General features: G+C 33.2%; 2 long non-coding RNA genes and 1 pseudogene across 18 annotated transcripts in view; all 3 read right to left on the bottom strand.

The window, feature by feature from the left end:
- Positions 1-8146, bottom strand: part of LOC109349007 — a 33260-nt gene extending 25114 nt beyond the window's left edge. For all 17 annotated transcript variants that reach the window (XR_002107852.1, XR_002107849.1, XR_002107850.1 and 14 more), the window contains exon 1: positions 7969-8146. This is a non-coding gene — a long non-coding RNA (uncharacterized LOC109349007). The remainder of the gene's footprint in view (positions 1-7968) is intronic.
- Positions 826-7464, bottom strand: LOC109349006 (annotated as a pseudogene).
- LOC109349013 overlaps positions 10059-15685 on the bottom strand; it is a 6497-nt gene continuing 870 nt past the window's right edge. The window contains exons 2-5 of the long non-coding RNA XR_002107892.1: positions 14000-14148; positions 13419-13837; positions 10299-13315; positions 10059-10224 (exon numbers count right to left, since the gene is read on the bottom strand). This is a non-coding gene — a long non-coding RNA (uncharacterized LOC109349013). The remainder of the gene's footprint in view (positions 10225-10298; positions 13316-13418; positions 13838-13999; positions 14149-15685) is intronic.

Here is a 15685-nt window from a genome sequence, read left to right as displayed (position 1 = left end):
TTCCATAAAAACTCAAAATACCATCCAAATGTTACATTATGGATAAAGAGTTCACACCTCGATTGCAATCATTCAAAAACAAGAGGAGGCCATATTAGAAATGTGTTTAAGGTCATATAGACTCAAAATACCATGCTTATTTTACAAATTGATATAGGGTAAAGAAGAAATTGATTAATCAACTAATTTTGTTTCAAAATACCATGCTTTTTCAAAGTGAAATGAGATTGAAACTTTTAATTTGTTTTTGTTTATTTTTAATTGATATATTTTAATTTATCTATACAATACTTGATTGATTAGGACCGTAAAAAAACATAATTCTATACTAAATTATAAAACAGATTCAATAATATCATTGTTTAATAGAGATTAATACTTCTATTAAACACATTCAATAAACTACATATCTGGTATAACCACTCAGGTACAAATATAACTATATAATTCATTAATTCCACTACTGGTTCATTTAAGTCAGATTATTGTATTGATTGAATATAGATATCTAAGGTAAATGTATAATTTCACAAAGGAAAATGACCTATAAAAATAATTGTAAGTGATTCAATTATTTGAATATTCAATTTTTAAATAATAGAATTGAATAATTACCTCAATCAAACATGTTCAACTCCAAATTATAATATCTAACATAAATTATTATATTTGATATTTATAGCATATAAATTATACATTATAAACAATAGGAAAGCGGGTTGACAGACACGAGAATGCCTGTCAACCCGCTAGTATTAATAATATATATTTATAAACAAATATATTTGAATAAAACTAAAACAATTATTAACTACTAAATTGAGTGAAAATAGTTAATAACTACTAAATTGAGTGAAATTAGGTTCAACTCAATTATTTAGGTCATTAGTTACCATCTCATATTCGATTTTATGGATTGAAAATCTATAGCATGTTATTTTCTTTTCCCTGTCGTTTCAGATATTGTTATCTCACTAGGCTCAATCTTTTATGGCACAAGCCAAAGATGTTCCCCTCAAGCACATTCTTTCTATTTGGTTCCAGTCCGTCCCCCAGCATCTCCTCCCTACACATTACAATATCTCTGTTTGACAACTTTTGTGATAATTATATCACATGATGTATAATTTGTTAGCTTAATTAATGAATAAGAGTAGCCACAACCCTAATTCTATTAAAGGTTAACGCTCCAACTGTTTTTCTTAAGATGTTAGACTCATGCACCATAACAAAGCAATCATTTATCTTCTAATCATTTCAACATATGTAAAAGTTTATTTATATTTCAATCTTAACCATCCAAATAAGAGACACTAATCAAATCTAATCTCTCACCTACAATATCCAAGTATTCCCGCCTAATATAATCTCCATGTGTATTATGTATCATAAATGAACCTTAAAAAGAACGAGAATCATATTGGGAGGGACAAAATAATCATGTTACACAAATTAGAGTGAGAGAATGCAGGTCAGGAATTTACCTGAATGGCACGAGAACTTACCAAGAGCCCTTAATTCTTCTCCCTCAAGTCGTCCAGAGAAATTTCTTCTCCCTGATTTCTCTCAAGTTGAGTCATTCTCCTTAGTGCTGGTATCCCCATAAAACTAGTACCAACATGTCAAGGAAGTATATCACATAAAAATAAGAAATTTTAATAGATGTACATTACCATATTTACATAATGCGGAGATGTTCATACAATCATACTTATATTCATGTTGGGAATATGTATATAATTTGTCTAACATGTATTTATGTGAAATGCAGAATTCTATACTGGATCTATGAAGAAAATTAGGGTATATATCTTAAGGAAAGTATGAAAATATTGCTGGATTATGGCCCCAAAATTCAGACCATATCTTTTCCAGTCAGCGCTTTTTCATACATGTTCGGGAGATCATACAAGGTGAGAAGTCCGTGAAATACAAAACCTAATATTAAACATTGATATTATCCGATTAATAAGCAGATATGTAAAATCAAAACAGAACGGAAACATAATTCAAGGGAGTTGTTCAGAAACCTCTATTTTATCACCATATTCCCTGACACATGAAGCATTCTCCCTTGATATATTACTCATTACTATAACTGCTTCACTTCCATCACCAGTTCAGTGTGTTCACGGTTCTCAGTGCAGCAAGCTACTCCACTCCCAACATTGAGCTGTTCCCTATTATAGGTTCAGAAGGTATTAAGTAACACCAAAGCTATCTGTACTATGACTTACGGATCTCAATTCTCAAGGCACTTTTTTAATGAAGCGTGAGACATACCAAGAAAGTAAATATTTTGAGAAATTTATACCTTATAGAAACTAAATTTTCACATTCCTAAAGGTGAGACATTTTTCCTCCACGATTTGTATGCAAAGTTTCAGATCAAATTTTAAACAGAATCAATTAATAATAACATGTTATCTTTAACACGTGAACAGACGTCACCGCTAGACAATTTCCTGGATCATTACACACATTTTGTATTCTGCTACTAACTGACTATGACACCTTATCAAACAGATTTATATTGGAAATATTTTCAGTTTGTTTCTATAAGAAGCAAAAATAATTTTAAGGTACAATCAAATAAACATTGGCATCAGATTTCAGCATGCCCCTGGAACTAGAAAGCTAAAAGCTTACATGCCACATTATATTGCACACTAAAGAACATAAATACAGTAAAAAATAAATTAAAAAATGTAAAAACACTATAAAATAAAAACAAAATATCATCTCTCCATTTTTCCCCTTCAACTATGCAATTCAAAACAAAGGTTACCTAGTTTGGCAAAACCTTAGGGTTACCTGAGTTATACTGACATGGGTAGAGCTAAATTGATAGGTTAAAGACCCATCATAGGATGACTTATTTCTTGAAGATTCTCCTGAATCAAGGAAAAAGCCTGGAGCTGTAAGTTGCTTCTCATTGAGTCGGCTTTTCTTTGATAACATAAGTGTTCTTCTGCTTGCTGCTGCTTGTGTGCAGAAGAAAGCTACCTTCATTTACCTAATTACTTCCTCCTCCAATAGTTTCCCTTCTTCATGAAGTTGCCAAGCCTGTTATTGCAAAAATGACCATCATTAGAACAACACGCACATCTTGAATCATGCTAATGGGTTTGAATCCTCCTCCAACGTGAGTATGAATACAATTTTGTTCACAACAGAGACAATCCAACTTTAGATAAGTCAAATCCCACATTAAATATAACATTCAGAACAATCACATCACTTTTTAAGTGATTTTTAATGTAGTTATAATAAGAGTCATGCATTCAATACTCAATTGATTGATAGTGTGAAAAACCTTTAACAGTGTATTATTATAATTAAATCCTATATATAATGATAAGATTTTATAGGTTAAACAGTATTATTTAGGGAGTTAGAAAACATAAAATGTTTGATTTTGCAAAGTAATAACAAATAAATATGGGAAACTGGAAGTTACAACCCATTCCAAGAGGAATTTCTGTGACCTTCCCCAATTTGCCCGTGCACTGCTTTTGCCACTAACTACTTTAAGAATAAGAAAGCCAAAGCTATATACATCAGCTTTCCTGGTTAACTGCCCACCCATCGCATACTCTGGTGCAAGTAATCACTGTCAGATTTGATGCCAATGCAGGGTTAAATGTTAATCAGTCCCATAGCACAATTATGGATGGACCAACCAAATAAATGAGAATATAACCCTAATCCATTGAAACTACCTGCTTCCGATTTCTCTTTTTTGAACAAATTAAAAGTAACCATAAAAATTAAAAAACATTCTTTGGGTATAAACCGAGGACATGCCTAAAGAGTTCTTAAGGGTTCATTTGTGAGTTGAATTTTGGAGGGCAAAAGAAGGAAAAGGAAGGCTTCAGAGCTATATGACAAGTGTATTTCACGGCTTCTAAGCCTTCCTTTCCATTCTTTACCCTCCAAAATCCAACTCGCAAACAACCCCTAAAAGTCAAATCAAAAGATATTACTGTGTATTTAAAACAAGAATATGAATGACCAATTGGATACAAACGTCCTTGTACTGCTATCTTCTCTCCTAGTTCTACTGGCATACATACCGAAATAATGAATATGATCACTAAATATGATAAGATCCTATAATCCTACTCTCAACAATATCACACTAAAGGGGAGGTTTAGTGCATGGGTCTTCCAACTAGTAAGATTTGGGGAAGGTAGAAGCATGCGATCTTACCCTCACAATCAAAGAGGTTTCCATATTTGAACTTGTGACCTTCAGGTCAAAAGGGAAGCAACATTCTCGGTAATACTATTACTAATTAATATTTTCCTAGAAAACTGATATCACAACAACAATGAAGCCTTAGTCCTACTAGGTGGGGTTGGCTAATAAAGACTGATAACAGCTATTTAAATATTATGACTTCAAATCTTCCTTGGCTATAGCAAAATGAAAAAATAAATAAATTATTAAGAATCTGAAATATAACATACTTAGTTCCAGCAATTCTTGTGCTAATGTGAGTGATGTTATCTGGAAATAATTTTGCCAACCCAAAATCTCCTATTTTTGGATTGAAGTCTCTGTCAAGCAGTATATTGCTAGCTTTGATGTCTCTGTGCATAATATGCGGCACAAGTTCTTCGTGAAGAAATGCAAGACCCTTGGCGATACCCATGCAGATACCAACTCTTTTTCTCCAGTTAAGTCTGATGATAGAAATCCATGTGCCTACAGAAAAAGATGAACAAAAAAGAAGATATATATTTCATCCTCTGATCTGCAGATCTTAATTTCCAACTTCATAATTCACACCAAAGCAACCGATCAATTCAACAAGGTTTGGATGCTTAACATGTGATATAGTATTAATTTCTGTCAAAAATTCACGAACTGCCGGCCCTGACCCAACCGAAAGGGTCTTCACTACTACCTGTCTCCGATTTTTTAAGGTTCCCTAGCAAATGTGTAACATAAGTGTTCAGTGATTTGTTAACAATAAATATCAGCACAACTCAGCTTAAGACCACACAATGCCTTCATTAGAGATATGATAGTCTTTTATGTCCCTTCAACTAACTGTTTAAGCTTTTAGATGATTTGGCACAATACACTTTAAGAATATCCGAATTCATTTTTTCCCTATGTTGTCCCAAAGGAATATGACTTGGTGTGGGGAGGGGGTATAAACAGGAGGCGAACAAATTTTCATTTTAGAATTTATCTCATACAAAGGGATGGAAGGATTTACATTGTTAGTGCTAAAGTTTTATAAAATTGAAGCATTCACCTAAATCAGAAAAAACATTCCCTAAACCCTGAATACAATCTTAACTCAGAATCAGAGAAAGATAGAAACAAAAATAAAAATCAAATATCAGTCGGTCTATTATCATAAACTCCTCTAACAAATCATTTGGTAAGTTCAACTGGCTAACATATATATTAATCCCAAAAGTTTACAACTTATGCAAGAACTGTAAGGTGTACCCGGATAACAGTTCCAAAACCTCCTCGCCCAATCTTATTGCTCATATTGTAATTGTCAGTGGTCAATCTCTATTCTTCATCGGAGAAATGCCTAACATTATCAAGTGGGTATTGCTGAACAACAAGAGAATAGATGTATTAAAAAAGAGTACAAAACATTAAGTATAGTGATAAATATGAAGAAACTTATTTCTGGTCTCTTAATATCACGAGTGTCATTGTCTGTGAGAGGTTATATAAAAATGGCTCCGTCCCAAGCCAGCACACGAACACTTTACCTACACACAATAACACCAAAATCCATACATTTCTTAACTTACAAGGGTACCAAAACCACTACATGCAAAGTCCAAATTTTTATAAATCTTCAATTGTTATTCAATTGAGTTTTTATATATGCAATATATAGTGTTGAATATGAACATATAAAATAAAATAAAATACATATATATATATATATATATAATAAGTTCATTGGGAGGCTCACCATGAGATTTCTGCCACCAAGAAAAGTAAGGGAAAACTATGGAGTATATATAATGGGTGAGATTTGAGGACAGAAATGAAGAATGAACAATGTTGTCATTATATCTTTCTGCAAAATAATGGAGGCTCATTCCAGTTACTGTCAACTGTCACTATAGAGTATAGACATTTTACCCATCTTTGTTCATCTGTAAAGAAACAAAGGAAAACCCGTCACTGTGCATATTGAGAAATATCAAGTGAAAGATGAATAGAAGTTCCACTGAAAACATAACAGAGATAAAACTACAATTCATCTTTCCACTCACCATCAAATCCTTGTTTCACTTGTACCTGTAACATAACCACATAAACTTTTCAATTATTCATCAATTCTATAGCAGATTTGAAAATCAGGAAATGCAAGTAACAGAACTATTCAAATTAAAAGAAGACAAAACTCAGTAGTTTTGAGCAAAGCCAAAAGTTGAGTTCTGCATTCCATTGCATTAAATGGATCAATCTCTTTAATAACATGGATCATTGTAGCAGTAGCCAATGTTGAAGGAAGAAAACTCATAACCCTAGAATCTGCAAACAATTGCGACAGTGGAATCTATCAGTAATCTTAGTAGCCTGATTCTAATATGAATGTGAGAATGAGAATGTCCATATTTATATGGTTTTAAATTGCAGTGCACAACCACAATAATGGGCCTTTCCAACCGCATCTACCATATTTCCCGTCATTATAGTAAATACATTGCATATTTCTTACCTGCAATGACAGACAGAAGAACTCTTTCAAATATCCGATGAAACTCCCAATGCAAGGGACTCTTTAGACCAAACCTTGTCACAGAGTTCAAAGAAGGAAATTGAGGTCACAGAATATATGTTCCATTCTCTGTATGGACTTTGCATGTAGTGTTGCGAAAAGATTTGTGCACATCATGTCTTTTCATCTTTACATTTATATTTATTGAACATAAAACAAAAGAAAATATAAATTTAAAAACGTGTTTCTTTAATGTATCACCTAAAAAAACAGCATGAAGATAATATAATAGAACAATCAAGGAAGGGGCATTATGCATGGGACTCCAACGTCAACTTGAAAACAAATAGTCTAATCCTAACCTTGCATTTCTCAAGGTGTCACATTCCACTGAAAATGACAAATCAATACTATAGTATACCCCATCCACTGATCAACAATGATAATGTAACCACAAAATCTGACTTTCTAACATGTCGTTACATTATCTGTTAAAAAATATTGGATTTTTTTTCTGACTTTTTAGCATTTTTTCTTCTAAAATATAACCGAACCATTTGACCAAAACTAAACAAAACAACAAAGGCTCTTACTGAACTCTGAAAAGTGGACAAAGCTGATTTTAAATGTCTGGGCTAGAAAATGAGAAAAGAAAATATATCCAGACTCATAATACAGATTATGACACTGCACATGATTAAACACAACCAAAAAGTAATGTCAAATTAAGGGGGGAAACCAAACCGGCTCATGGTTTGGCCCATAACGTGTAACAGTAGTGGCGCACTGGCGCCAGCATATGTGCTACCCTTGGCAGAGAAGGATAGGTTAGAGTTCCAGGAATAAACCAATTGAAGCTTAATAGAGCAACTGCATCAGAAACAGGTTTGTTCTTAATGGTAGAGAAAAACTGCACCACACTCTTCAAGGACATGCCTACAACTGCAAAGAGAGCTACAACAAGAGGCATGCATGGGTCTTCAGCTTTTCCCACATAGTCATTCCAACTATAAGTGACATAATGGCACTGAAGAGTGATTGTGGAAGAGCAATGTATCGACGTTGATAAAGTACTTCTCTCATTTCGACTACATCTTTTGAGATCATTTCAGGTTTCACTTGGGTAACAGAACCAGACTTGTTTCATGTTTTCAATAGTATAAGCAACTATTTCTGGTCTTGTTATCAACCATAAGCTAAGTCTATAAATGAATGTACACTTAATACAAGATGAAGAGTCAAGAGAGTAAGTTACCTGGTGTATGTCCATAAGTTAGATGTAATTTTTATTTTTGAAAAAACTACAACAGAATATGGTCTTAAGCAGTTAATGTTATGAGGAATTTAACAAGTTGTCCTTCTTGCAGCGAAATATCATATGTGACCTCAACACTAAAAGATTTTTCACAGGTGACATGAAGCAAGTGATAACTTCCAACATTCAGCTCATCTTAATAGTTAAATAGATATATAAGAAGATAGTACAAGGTATGCACATGATTACAAAATATTTTACCTTTGTCTCCAATTTTTCTATTATTGCAATGGCCATATCATGCTCCTCTTCAAGCTCTGTGACTAACAACTCCATCATTTTGTGTTCTTTAACGACCATTTGGAAACGTTCTTCAAGTTCCTTCTGATCCCATATTACATTCTCTAGCTTATTCTGCATTTTCTGCAGCTTTTGTTCTAGCTGCAAAACAAAATAATTTGCAAATTATTCAACATTAAAATAAATGTTGTGCTTATGGATAAGAATAATAGGAGGAATCCACAAAGGAAAGAGGGAAATTTACTTGCAAGTCTAACAACACCAACATCCCCACCCTTAAAAAAAGAGCTTACATGTACTTTGAGCTAAAAAAAGAGCTTACATGTACTTTGAGCTAAAAAAAAGAGCTTACATGTACTTTGAGATAAAAACCTGTAATGCAAATCAGTCATCTTATCATTTAGGGAATATGATATAGTTATAGAATGGAAACTAGCCTGCCTCTCCCTTTGAAAGGTATTCACAACTCTTGCAGGTAGAGAGATAAGCCCAAATGTCCATGTTATTGTTCCCAATATTATGTTTAAATGGAATATAATTGTAGCCCTGATCAACTCTGTCCAAGCATAAGTGACAATTAATGCAGTTCTGATCCCAATCAAGTATGTCAGTTTAAGTAGAGAGAAAGGCTTTGTCACCAAGAGTATTATGTTAGCCAATAGCTCTCGGAAATCAATGCCATTCATGACAAAAATGAGTCGTCTTCCTCCTTGGTTGTTACATGTTTAAAGGTTCCATGCTGTTGCACTGATAGTTTATCACTGCAATATCAATAAGTCCATCAAAATTATTGAAGAAACCACGGTGAAAATAAAAATAGAACTAAAGACATGCCCTGGGGGGAAGTGGCACAACTATAAGGCTCTATTAGATATAGGAAATCCATCTCACAGTACAAGTAAATAGCTTCAGAGAGGAAAATTTGATGTACTTATCACTACTAAGAAATTTACTGAAATTCAAATTTTAGCAACTGTTCTTTCTTACCAACACTTGAATCAAAACATAAATACCAAATATCTAAATCAAGATTAGATCATATTTGAAGATGAATGAGTTACACAAACTAAACTTACAATAGATTTAATTGTGTATATCTGTAACACCAGACATCAGAGGCTCGTAGTGAGGATTACAACCAAAGATTTATTCCTCTGCATAGACAAAGAAGGCTACATGCCTAGGCACAATGTTATTTGATAAAAAATAGTATATGCAATAAAATGTGAAGCCAAATCAAGAGCTGAATCAACATAAGCCTGCATAATTTGAAACACGATTAAAATGACCAAATGACACTTGTCAAACTGTAACAAAAGCAGACCTGAATAATAAGGACAAGTGCTGTTCATAGCCATCGATTCAGAGTCAACGCTAATTAATGTTTCAGTGGATGCTTGCCCGGGCATATGCACTAAAGTTGAAGAATTTATCAAAACAAATTGAACTCCATTCAAAATCCAGAACCATCACATAAACTTCTTTGGGTTTGACTCTGCAATCATACAAAATCTAGTACACTTGCATGTCCAATAACGCTAATTAATAAACAGAAAGGCTGTCAAAAATCAACGAAAATGCTATTAATTTCTTCTCAAAAAAGAAATTCAATGAAGGGAGAACCAGCTAATTCCAAAAAGCATTCCACTAATCCGGAAGTTAGAGCTTAGCATTTCTGGGGTACTATTCCTGTGTACTAGTCCAGCCTACAAGGACCTCAAGTGATCCAAAATTAATCCAGAAGTTAGAGCTTAGCCCAACATCAATACATACATACATGTGAAAACTCGCTCAATTCAACGATTATGTACCCAAAAATAATGAGCTATGCATATGCTGCTTGCGCATAATCACCAATTTATTGACTACAACATGGGCATTTGTGATTTTAACTTAATTTTACACCCTTCATCCACACATGTAAAAACAACCTCATTTTGAACTGAACTTGCAGCTCTGAAAATGAATTGAAAAAATTAATATTAGAGAAGATACAAAAACAGTTAAGGAGAATTCTTCTGAAAAAATACCATCTCTATATGATTCCATTGTAAGAGGGGAGGAAATGAGCCTTTGAGAAAGTGAATAATATCCTTCAAAGTTATTCCATCCACTGCCTTTAAAAAATCTTTGGTAGGTTTCCTGAGAGTAAAGGGAGTATACCTTTGAGCAAGAGACACTATACTCTCAAACATACAACAAAAACATATGCGAGTAACAATCACGACAATTTATGTGAAAACCAACAGCTTCAAATTCCTATTCTTGTTGCTTTATCACGAGAACTCCCACCAAAGATGGAATCTCCGATGCAACAGATCACTCCAGCAATGGCCCACAACTAATGACAATTAACATGTTTGCTGTAAATTTTAATTTTCTAAAATCTACTTTATCATCATATGTGCAACCTCAAATAACATTCCATAACTCAATTGTTGTGTGCTAAGACATGAAACCTAAGAAAATGAAATGCTAACACAAATAAATTAATAGAGATTTTCAGTAAACAAGCAACAGAAGACATACACTCAAGGCAGAAACACAATAGAAATCCTCGAATGAATAAAATTATTTGCTAAGCTCAAATTAATAGTGAAGTTAGAATGTCATCCCCAAGCCATACCTCTAAGAATATCATAAGGCAATGAAGTTATATTATAAGCATGCTCTAAGAATCACTTATTTGTCAACTTCTTGTTAATTTGAAATAAATTAACAAAGATGAGCCCCGTTTATTTATTTAGCATGTAACATTTTTTAGCCCAGACGTCAATCATTTTATTTTTTTAATGACTCTAATCTGAAACATGAGTTTACCATGATCCTTTTTGTCTTTCATGATTTGAATACCTTGGGTGGAACCTGCAATATTACTTTGTTCCAAGGGCAAGAAGAAGCTCACATGAAGCAGAACGAGCAGTCCTTTAAGACTGTCGTAGAAAAGCAAGAAGTGAATCCTGGACAGGACTAAGCAAACAAAAAAACATGTTTTTCTCTGTTGGATACACCCCAACAACATGATATGCCAATTTAAGTATTTGACTGGAAGAATTACATTTTATCATTCATGCAAAACACAAATCAATTATGATATTCATTTAAGAAAGAGACAAAACTTACAAGAACGCAAAGAAGCTTCAAGAGAAAAACGTACTCTCTAAAACATTGAGCTAACTGAGATATTAAGCGAGTGGAATTATGGGACCATTCCAACTCTTCATCTTCCTTTCTATGTCTCCAGTAAATCTCATCTTCATCAACATGCATTTGAAATTTGAAAGCATCTTTAAGCAAATAGTAATTGGATAAATAGAATATGAACCACTCCTCGATCTACCGAAATTATTAACAAACCTTCAGTTTAGGTTATAGTATACTATCTTAAAGTGCTTACAACAATATATGCAAGAAGTAAAGGAAGAAACCATATTGTAGTTTCTTTAACTTAGCAAAAAGAGATGCTTCGAATTCAAGAGACTATACAATGGAATACTGAACTAGATTGCAGATCCCATAAGCTTAGGAGATACTTAATACTACATTGCATACATTACTCTCAAAGTCAATAACTTGTAACGAAATGCAAGTCGACCCACATGATAAAATATTTAATACATTACAGGTTGGTAAAAGGATGCAGCTATTGAATGATTTCATGATTTACGAATTCCTTCGAGACAACTACATTATCATTGTCTTCATTAGGAATAATTGAGAAAACAATATTGCGTTTACTTTGTGAAGAGAGGAGCATGAAGGAAAACATCGTTTACGCTTTCTCAATCTCATGAGAGTCAGGCAAAAGTGTTTTCCATTGGCTCCTTTTTAAACCAAAACTCCAAAAGCAACAAAAAGAAGAAGAGAGAAATACATATTTGAAAGCAAAGGGGTGACCTATGTTTTCACTCAAGTCATGATCTCCTCCTATAATTCAACTGTCATATAATTCATATTTTGTAGAACTCGAGAACAATCCAATTTGATTGGAAATATTTTGCTAATACCTGAGAGCAATTAATATAGCAGTTTTACAAATTTTGTGAACAATATTTTTGCCTTGTATTTAAAGAACCTGTTCAAGGCAGAAGTGTAATGCCTTAGCTACTTACAGTGATGTTGAACTTTCTCACTTACTAATAGTATTTAGAACTGTACACTGCACTGAATCCATTTTAAACTCATGTTTTTATAGTACAGACCAGCTTAAAGCTTTTGATATTCTAAACAAAACTGAAAACAAAACTAAGTTGAAAACTTCAATAACTTGATAATGTAAAACAGCTTAAAAATACATGGTTATAGGTCAACTTGAAAATATTGTCAATGCACTAATAAGCAATACGCAATGATCTACCCATTCTTAATATAGCAGATTTACAAAATTTGTGACTCACATTTTCTATGTTTGATAGACCCCAACAACATGATCTGCCAATTTAAGTATTCGACTGGAACAATTACATTTTCTCATTCATGCAAAACACAAATCAATTATGATATTCATTTAAGAAAGAGACAAAACTTACAAGAATGCAAAAAAGCTTCAAGAGAAAAATGTACTCACTAAAACATTGAGCTAACTGAGATATTAAGCGAGTGGAATTATGGGACCATTCCAAGTCTTCATCTTCCTTTCTATGTCTCCGGTAAATGTCACTCAAGTCATGATCTCCTCTTATAATTCAACCTACCTATCATTCTTATTTTGTTTGTTACGCTGAATTTTCCTATAGCAAATACTAGAGAGAGAAACCAAAATTCCAATAATATAAATTGATGACCAAACCTGAAGTTGTAAAAGATATTAACATGGCAGAGAAATCAAAGGGATCACTTTTTTTTATTTTTTGCTCAACTTTATGGTAAAGAAGTTAGTGATATGTAAAAGAAGAATAGAAAAGTTGATCTCCTCTTCAAGCTCTGTGACTAGAGACTCCATCATTTTATGTTCTTTAACAACCATTTGGAAACGTTCTTCAAGTTCCTTCTGATGCCATATTACACTCTCTAGCTTATTCTGCATTTTCTGCAGCTTTTGTTCTAGCTGCAAAACAAAATAATTTGCTCATTATTCTGCATTAAAATAAATGTTGTGCCTATGGAAAGCAATAATAGGAGGAATCCACAAAGGATAGAGGGAAATTTACTTGCAAGTCTAACAGCACCAACATCCCCACCCTTGAAAAAAGAGCTTACATGTACTTTGAGCTAAAATTTTCATCAGCGGCAAAATTCTACCCGTCATGATCCAGTTTCAAGCTATAGAGCAAATCAATACTTACAATTATCTCTATAACACTTAAAACGTTTGAAGTAATATAAGATAACTTATCAACTACACCTATTTAGAACATCAATAGAAACACGATTTACGGAAGGCATTCGCATGTTCTGGTCCAGTGGTCCTGACCATTGCTCCTCTTAAACACTGGCTCAACTGAGACTGATGATGCCACAGTCCATGAATCATTGGAGCTGTCATAACTGAACGATGCATCCATGACACCACCACCCGAGTCAGTTGGTCCAGATAAGCATATGCGCTTCTGCCCAAGATTATGAACGCCTTCGTGGCAAAACAATTGTTTCAGTAGGAGTTTGTAGCACTGGTTCACTTGTTCCTGTAACATAACCACATAAACATTTCAATTATTCATCAATTCTATACAAGATTTGAAAAATCAGGAAATGCAAGTAACATAACTATTCAAATTAAAAGAAGACAAACCTCAGTAGTTTTGAGTAAAGCCAGAAGTTGAGTTCTGCATACCATTGCATTAAATGGATTGGTCTCAAATTAAAAGAAGACAAAACCTCAATAGATTTGAGTAAAGCCAGAAGTTGAGTTCTGCATTCCATGGCATTAAATGGGTCGGTCTAACCAAGATAAGCACAAACAAATAATTTGTGAGCATGATTCATAAGAGCAAAACTGAAGAAATATTACCATGCAATTTTTACTGAAATTGATTGAACATATCAAAAGCATTCACAAGACAAAAATACAGTCATAGCTTCTAAAGCCTGAAAAAAATTACAGGAAAACAAACAATAAATATAACCACATTTTGCTGGAATAATACATATTCCAACATTGTCTTGGTGACTTCTGCAAAAGGGTCTCCAGCAAGTTCTTGAGCATCATAGCATATCAGTCGAATGTGGATGTAAAACTATAAAAGCATAGGACATGTATATCCATGGACTTACAGAAATCTCACCAATGTGGATGTAAAACTACCTAAAATTAGTGTACAAGTAACAATGATACCAGTACATTCAGCACTCAGCAGCCATGTTATAGGATGGTTGATCTTCCAAGTACAGCATCCCAATTCATATTATGAACCAAGAATTCAAACTAAAATTGCATAGAAGGCCACCAATGACTCATGTATATCCCAATTTTACACTATGAATTGAGGATTTAAATTGTAATTGCATTTCGGGTAATTTTTAAAATTAGGGTCTATCTGAATTCAAAATTATAAGCAACTAGGGTCAAACATAGCATCAAGATTCATCCTCACAATCATTCATCTTGCATGCAATACCTCATCCTCACAATCCAAAACAGCCACTAAAATTCAGATTCATCAAGATCAAATGCATTTGAATGAGAGATCATAAAAGCATATCATCCATTTACAAATTATGAATAAAGAATTCATACTACAAGTATATAATTTCGATCCAACCATCTATCCATTGTGAATAAAGAATTCATGTTACAATATCATTTAGGAGTTCAAGAAAGTCATAAATAAATCACATCATTATCAGCTGAAGTTCAAGAAACACATCAATTATCAGTTGAGGTTCATGAAAATTACATAGTTTAAGACTTTAAGTTCAAGAAAATCACATGATTATCAGTTCAGGTTCAAGAAAACCACATCATTATCAGCTGAAGTTCAAGAAAATCGCAATATTATCAGCTGAAGTTCAAGAAAATGACATCATTATCCGCTGAAGTTCAAGAAAATCACATCATTATCAGCTTAAGTTCAAGAAAACGACATCATTATCAGCTGAAGTTCAAGAAAACGACATTATTATGAGTTGAAGTTCAAGAAAATCGCATAACTATCGGTTGAAGTTCAAGAAAATCACATCATTGTCAGCTGAATTTCAAGAAAATCACATCATGTCACCAGAAGTTCAAGAAAATCACATCATTATCAGTTGAGGTTTAAGAAAATCACAATATTTCAAGAAAACGACATCATTATCAGCTAGTTCAAGAAAATCACATAATTATCAGCTGAATTTCAAGAAAACCACATAATTATCCGCTGAAGTTCAAGAAAATCGCAATATTATCCAGTGAAGTTCAAGAAAATCACATTATTATGAGTTGAAGTTCAAGAAAATCGCATATTATGAGCTGAAATTCAACAAACTCACATTATCA

Source organism: Lupinus angustifolius, chromosome LG06, assembly GCF_001865875.1.
Source record: "Lupinus angustifolius cultivar Tanjil chromosome LG06, LupAngTanjil_v1.0, whole genome shotgun sequence".
Lineage (NCBI taxonomy): Eukaryota > Viridiplantae > Streptophyta > Magnoliopsida > Fabales > Fabaceae > Lupinus > Lupinus angustifolius.
Note: the sequence above shows the minus strand (reverse complement) of the source record. Positions and strands in the feature narration are given on the sequence as shown.